Raw genomic sequence first — 8,004 nt, forward strand, 5'->3', positions numbered from 1 at the left:
AGGCGGCTGTGGTCAACCACAGTGTGCCAGAGCCCTGGGAACAGATCTGTGAATGCCTGAGGAGGGGATCTGCTCGAGCCAAGTCATGGGCAGTTGCCTTTCACACTACCATTCTTTTCTTATTTGCCCCCACAAAAGACTGAACCAGATATCTTCTGTAGAAAAAATCCACTCTTGGCCTAAGAATTCACACAATGAAAAGTCTGGAAGTCTCATGAGAATCTACTCCAGTGCTAACACCCTTGCTGTTGGAGGCTTATTTCTGCTCTTGTTTTTTTCCACTTCAGTTTCCACATTTCAGAGTGAAGAACTTCTCTATCTAGATACTTCCTTGTGCAGACACTTTTTAACTCAAATCAAGTTGTCTCTTAGCTGTCTCTTTGATCAGCTAAATAGATAGAATTTCTTAAATCTTTCTTTGTAGAGTGAAATTTTCTTACCATGAACCACTCTCAGGCAGTCTAGGAGCTGAACAGAACAAAACTGAGGGGAAAAAAAACTTTGGCTAGACTGTGTTTTGAGAAAATACTTAGGAGATAGACTTTGTTATCTGATTACATTTGGTGTTAATAAAGACTTGATTATACAGCAATAAATTCTGCAGTTTGTATTGTTTTGAAATGACAAAAACTTGAGTCATCCATTTTCCTTCTCTGTGAACTTTTTCCCCTTGAAACTATTAAAACAAGTATGATTATATTGCATCAATATAAATCAACAGTGATACCCTGCCCTAGTTACAATATATTGAGCTTTACTCACAACATCATGAGTTTTCTTTTTAGGCATTTTCAAAAGTATAAATCTCCCTTTCAGGGTGCTTAGTAGCAAAATTAGCATTTGCTTTTTTTCCCTGTGCTCCCAATTTTTTCATGGTTGTCAGTCCAAGTATTTGGCCTTCAGAGCTGTCTGAGGGGAAGCATAAATCAGGGATATAAAAATCCAGTATATAAAAATGCAGCTTCTTTTACATGCAAGACAAAAGTTCCTTTTTGCAGGTGTGAAAGTGGAAGTGATTCTCTGTTTCAAAGTGTGATCACTACTTTTTCACTGCAGAAAAGTGCAGCATTATGTTACTCCAGTGAGGAAATTGCTATTGGTCAGCTAAGGGGCAGTAAATCATTATGTGCTGCTGCCTCTCCCGTAGAAGAAATGGTGATCTCATCATGGAAATGTTCCCTGGGCTATATTATTACTGCAGCTTGTCCTCCAAGAACAAGGGCAGAAGCTGGAAATGGATATGGTGGTGGCACAGTCACAGAGGAGAGTGCTCTGCTCTCCACATGCCTCTGCACTGCTTCTCCTCCCACTGAAAGGTCAATGACACAGAGGTGACAGCATTTATGCACTTGGTGCCCTAGCAAGAAATGCTTTTAGGTAGGCTGGGCCTGGGCTGTAAACAGCCCCACTTACCTCAGCTAAACATCATTAAGGTCATAAAATGTCTCAAGATTCATGCAGACTTCATGCCAGCTTGGCTGTGGCCCAGGTGCATCTGCTGTGAAAGCCCCCTGAGAATGGCTGGGGAGCTTGAGGCCATGACAAGTCAGAGCCTTAAAGGGGTTGCCTGGGGAGGTTTTGTGTCTGGTTTTGGCAGTCCAGCTTTCTATGGGATTAAACACTGCAAAAAGAAAATGCAACAAGGTGGTTTTATGGCCCCTGAGGCTCTCTGTGGCTGTGAGTGGCATCTCCAAGTCAATGGCTGGGGCATCCTGGTGTTTGGGTTGATCTGAAAGTGCAGGTGTATTGTTTTGGAAAACAAGGCAGACAGTGGCATTGCAATGTGAGGTAAGGTTTTGCAGTGCTGCTGGACTCCATGCTCCAGTGTACAAGGTTTGCCCAGTAATGCTCAGAAATTATTTATTGTGCAGGCTTTCTTTTGAAAGCAGTGGCCTTTCCTTCTCAGGGCGGTAACAGCTTGTTCCTCTCCTTTGGCAAAATCACTGGCTGCCACATTTAGCTAGTGCTGGGGCTCAGTGCTTGCCCTCCTTTTCCTCATCCATGAGGTAAATCCACCTTATGAGGGTATGAGGGGAGGCTCAACAGTGCAGCCAAAGTCTGCATTTGCAGCGTGGGGATGGGGATGTCCCACCTGGCATCCATCCTGGGGTGTCAGCTGGGAGGAAGCTGGAGGAGGGAGGGATGCTGGAGCCAGGAGTGCCAGTGAGCTCCCACCCAGCTGACATGGGGCTGTCAGCTCTGACATCCTGTAGCACCTACAGGGCACCCTGTAGCACAGGCAGAGACGGGAGAGCTGCCCAGGGAAGGGCTGTGCTCCAGTGGCAGGAGTTATCAGGCTGGGGCAGCCTGGTGCTGCCTGATTGGTCTACAGTGACATGATGATATGCTCCCAGTTCCAGGGAACGTCTTCCCAAAAGAGATTTTGTATGCTAATCCCTTCTGCCCTCATCAGCCAGGCCTCAGGCTGCTGGCTGCCAAGTTCCCAGCAGGAGTAACCCCTGCTGCAATGATAAGGGGGATGAAGCCCCCCTCCCCAGCCCCTCTGGCTGTGGTGGGCTCCCCCCAGAGCCCCCTGCAGCCAGCCCCTCACTGGAGGCTGCTCCCCCCTCTGGGAGGCTGATGCAGTCACCCAGTGAGGAGGTGCCTGCTCCAGGTGAGCAGGGACCACCAGCCCACAGATGGGGTCACCCAGACCCCAGGGAGTAGGGAGTGGGTTCAGCACCCTGGCCTTGGTGAATCTGTCCCTTTTGCTGTGCAACTCAGCTTGTGAAGCAAAACTGGGCACATGGATGATGGACAAGGCTCTTATCCAAGGGATTACCACAGCCTGAAACACAGGTAGCTCTTTGCTCCAAAGCTCAACTAGCAGAAGAGAATCTGCTCTTCCCCATGGTGATCTCTGAAGTTACCTTTCCACTTCCCATGACCCCTGGGGTGGTCACAAATATATCCCACTGCTCAGAGAACCCTTAGGGTCGCTCACCATGGAGCAACAGCCTCCCTTTGGCAGCTGGGAGTGGCTGGAGAAGACCATAGATTGTGTCATTAGTCCAACCATTAGTCCAACCTCTCTGCAGAGGATTATAAGCAAGTAATACACGCTTCTCTTGTTGATGCTCCTGCACCATGGGGAATTCAACAGTGACAAAAGGCATATGAACTCCTCTGCTTTTCTTCAAAAGTCCTGAAATACAGTCAAGTTCTGGGCTCCTGGTATTTTGATTGGTGTAGCTGTCATATCTTGAGAGATAACTCTTAAATTGCACAGCACCAACCAAGCAGCATCCCACTAAACAGGCAAAAATCCTCGTTGCAGCAAAGTGTTTTATGACTAACTGCATTAACAGGTTTGTCTCTCCTTCAGCAAGCTGTTTTAAGAAAATTAGGTTGGCTATGCAGACAAATCATGTCTCATTAGTAAATCTATACTCTAATCAGATGAGGTAAATACCCAGAGACTAGCTATGGGGGCTGTATAAATACCTCCATAGATAGAGGCATCAAGAGATGAAATGTAAAGATATTTATTATTTTATGAGGCTCATTCCTTTCTCTGGGGTCTAAAGAGACATGCTTCACTGAATGTCAGCAAATTGTCTTTGATGTAGAGAAAACTCCACTAGCTTTGATAGTGTCGATTTGATCTTTTAAAAAATAACTGTATATTAAAGTATTTCCTGTGGCACTGGTGACCTTTAATGTCACATTGCTGAGTCTCAAGTGGCCATACATGGCTGTGATAGAGCAGGGGCTCTATGTGACTCAGGGAGTCCCATAACACAGGAGCTCTCCAAAAGTACTAAGTGTTCGGCACAAAGTCAAGGCACTGTAGATTCTACACAGCGTGTTTCACACCCAAATGCTTTTGCCATTTAGCTTTTTGGTGACTGACTGATAGCATTGCAGGCACCAGGAATATTTTCTGAGCCTGCTGACTGTGGAGGATGCCGCTGCCTGTTTCAGTAGTTACACATAAATTGGCATTCCAGCCCTTTGGGCTGCTGAGACAGACAATGCTAATACATGAAGCCAGTGAGAATTCCCAGGGCTGACCCTGGGAATGGGCAGCCAGCCAAGGTTTCACAGCCTCGGTGATGTCCTCAGAGATGAAGGTGAGGGGGTAGCCCCATTGCTTATTTTAGATGACACACAGATAGTTCCTTTCAGAGAACGGGAGATAGACCCAGCTGTTGATCAGAAATCTGTCCTGCTTGCACAGCAGTTTATGAAAGAGGTGGGGAGGGAAAAGGACCATGTTGAAAATACCTGGCTGGTCCAGGAGCTGGCTGGATGAGACCTGAAGTTCAAATGGGCAGAAAAACTTCCTCTGACAGTCCTTTATGCAAGCAGTGACAAGGAGGTGGCGAAACATCCAAGGCCCTCAACACTGCTTGTTGGTGAAATCATGCAGAGAGTTTGTTCCTTCTTCTCAGGATTTTAATCAAGGTTTTATTCTCAGAGGGAATAGTACATTTTTTTTTCTATATGGGAGTGTTCTACTTCATTTATAATGTCTTACTCTGGACCCTTTGGCCAGTTCAGGGTCATTAGACGCCATTTGGTTCTAGGGATCTCTTCATGAACAGAAATAATTGATGTATCAAGCTTCTTGCCTCTTAGTGGAGAACGTGTCAGAAGGCCAGCAACTGGGAATGAGAGTGTGTTTGTAAAGGTTTATTTTAGTTATGATCTTCACACTCCTTCTTATCCTCGGGTAAAAGAAAATGCAGGTTTTCATTCGTTGCTTTTGTTTCAGCTGCTGATTGCTCTTAATGACTGCAGAGCCCCACCCTTTCTGTTAACGGGTCAGTGCCCAAAACATGCCCACTGTTAGTCAGATCTGCCGAGTTTAAACAGGTGCTTTTTCTAACCCACAGGAAATATGAGCTGACCTTTTAAAGTCAAGTTGTCCTTCTCATAGCCTAGAAGCAGATCTTGCTCTCACAGTTACCCTCAATGGTGAATTTAAGTTATACCCATCCTGAACAACTAGTGTCTCAGGACATAATCCCTGGCTAATGCTGAAACTGCTGCTTCTGATTAATGGTCGAGTAAACTCTCACATGACAAAGACACCTGAATCTGTGTCTGTTGGCAAGCAGAGAAATGACTGTCTGCCATTGCACAATGCCATGTGAATGGGTTTTTTACATTTCAAACCCTTCCCCTAAGGTTATATTTGTAGCAGGGGAGAGCTCCCATATATTCTGCCTGGTGTGGAATGTGTTTTCTGATACTATGGCAGGTGAGTGACCACATCACTGCTGCTGAAGGTTGTGGATAAATGTGCTCAGCAAACTCAGCACTATGATAAGCAGTTGATCTTCACATCTGCTCACCACCAAGAGGAGGGAGGTGCAGCACTCAGGGAGTTGGAGAAGGACTCAGAAGATTCACTTTGCCCTGAAGGAACCTGCTGCCCTTGCTTGGAAACAGCCAAATCCCATTTCCCCAAGGGTGCTACTGAGGGCAGTGGGAAGAGTCCTGGGGGGATGACTTTGGGAGCTAAGTGCACAGAGCATGCAAATACATATTGTCAGGGGGCACACACTTCATCTCTAGCCAGAGCCAAAATCCATCACTACTCTCCAAGATAAAAGGTATTCGCATTTGCTCTTTTTACTAATGCCACTGAAGGAGAGGCCACAGCCAGTGGTCCCAAAATATGACCACAAGAACCTCTTTGTGGCAGCATTGTTACCTGGATTCTGTCAAGGTGGGGTTGGAGGTGGGTATGCCCTGGTGTGACCAGAAGTCCTTTAGGTTACCTTTGCTTTCCTGCCAAAAGTAGCCCAGAACTGCCCCAAAGAAAGAAGACCAGCACTCTGTCCCTTCACAGCTGCTCCCAAATGAAGACAGAGACCTGTCTGTCTCCCAGCACTCGGGCAGCTCCTTGAGAGGGATCAGTAATTTTGTGGGAGATCAGGTGTCAGCCCATGCAGACCCAAGCTGAGTTGCAGGGTGTCTGACAGCCCAGGACACCACAAGCTGCCCCCAGGACAAGGAGGGACAGAGCCCTGTGCTGCTTTGCAGCAGTTTCCCCTTCAAAGACTACAGGTTGTGGGGGTGTAGTCAAGGCAGGGTGAGGACAGACTGGAGAAGACACCAGTGGCTGAGGGTGACGAGCAGCACGCATGGAAACCTGATGCCCTGTGCTCCCAGGCATGTCTGCTGAAACGTGGCATGGGCAGACCAGTCCAGCTGAGGAGAAAAAGGCACTCTAGGTGCCCAGAGGTGCATCACCCTTTACTTAGATTTGGCATCTCACTGCTTGCAGGGTAGAGGTGCAGGGGGAGCCAGGGCACCTTCTGAGCAGGAGGCAGGCAGCAGCAGGATGGAGTGTCACAGAGCAGTGGGCATATGGGGATTAGTGAGGGAGTGGGGCATTTTCCACGATTCATATTCAGTGTGCTTAGCTTAATCCATTGTTTTGCTACATCCCCTTTTGAGCACCTTATCCCACCAGATATGACGATTTTTCACAGCCCTTTTTGGGGCTCTGTTTGTTTTGTGAGGGTTTTTTTCCAAAATACTCCAGAGGCAATGTAACACAGCCCAACCCTGCGTACGTGCTGCACCATTCTGGAAGATGGAAAACAAAAGCTAAAAGAGGATGGTTAACCTTTTCTAATTGTCACAGCACAGGACTAGTTGCCAGGAGGAACTTGAGTGCTAATCCTACTTTACTCACCATGTGACCTTTGGGTAAGTTACCTAATTAACTTGTCCTTCGGTCTGCCGAGCCTGCAAAGAGCAGGTGTTTCAGTGAAACACAGCATTGCTGAGCCAACCTGTGGCCTTAGGAAATAACCAGGGAATAAAACCTGCTGCACTTTTTAAAAGGTGGTATTAATACAGGGAATGAAAACATCCTGCTGTAAGTTTAAGCGTGCCCTTTAATCTTTTGGCAGGTACAGGATCGAGCCCAGACTATTTGGTTGAACAGAAGGTCATTCTGGATGGCATTTGATATTTGTGGAGGAGTGATATAGAGTGATCTGATCAAATTATAACTGAGTCAGTTCTGTTCTGCTGGAGTTCATTTCCTTCCACTGGAGGTACATGGATGCTGATTTTCCCTGATCACCCAGTGCTGTACTGCTGCTATAAGGAGTGCTCTCCAAATATCATGTGGCTGTCCTCTAGGAGGATTTGGGATTATCCTTCTTTCCTCTTGCATTTGAAAGGAGTTTTCAGGTTGAATTAAAAACACTAGGTGCAAAAAGGTATAGTTATCCCTTGATTCCAGGCTTTTTCCCAATCAGTTTCTCCTCCTTCCTGCATATGTCTTTTTTATTGACTCACTTTAGCCGTAGCTGAATCTCATTTTTTTTTCCTGAAAGTATTCAGCATTAAGTACATAAACACAGTTGGATTCTTCATGCTAATGTGGAATGAAAAGATACTAACAACCAGAGATCATCCTCTCTCTGGTGAAAGATCTTTCACTCTGCATTGGATAAAGCACTTTACAGAACTATTCGCTCCCTCTTTAGCATTTGACGTCAAAGAAAATGCCATTGCATCTCTGCTATGGATTACAGACACGTCATTTATTATTATCTGGTGCTCAGGAGGCAAGCCTGCCTCCTGGGTAGGTATGGTTTGTTTTCCAGGTTTGATCTCTCATTTAAAGAAGGAGTTTTCAGGGATATTTTTTTGCCAAGAGCCAGCCTACACTTTTCTCTTTCAAGAAGTTTGGTCTTTGGAGTCTTTTGCTACAATGGTCCAATACAGTGTTTATTTAAAACTTCCCTTTTTATAATATGCTGTGGACTGGGCAGCTGAAATGCAACCTTGGTTTGGATGAATGGATTCTACAACCAGGTTTCCAGAATCAGGTTTTGATCCCTTCTTATTCAAAAGTGCCTGTAACCATGAATGGTCTAATTGAAACCGGAGGCGCTTGCTGCAGACTAAGGAACAATTCAATGGGATTAAGGCAATGTCGCATCTGGGCTGCTGTGATTAAATTTTGCAAATATTAACTGAAAAAATCTTGGCTTAAATCCTAGCCAATATGTATTTGAGCAGTTCCCCAGA

This window comes from Oenanthe melanoleuca, chromosome 3 (genome assembly GCF_029582105.1).
Source record: "Oenanthe melanoleuca isolate GR-GAL-2019-014 chromosome 3, OMel1.0, whole genome shotgun sequence".
In the NCBI taxonomy this organism is placed as follows: Eukaryota; Metazoa; Chordata; class Aves; order Passeriformes; family Muscicapidae; genus Oenanthe; species Oenanthe melanoleuca.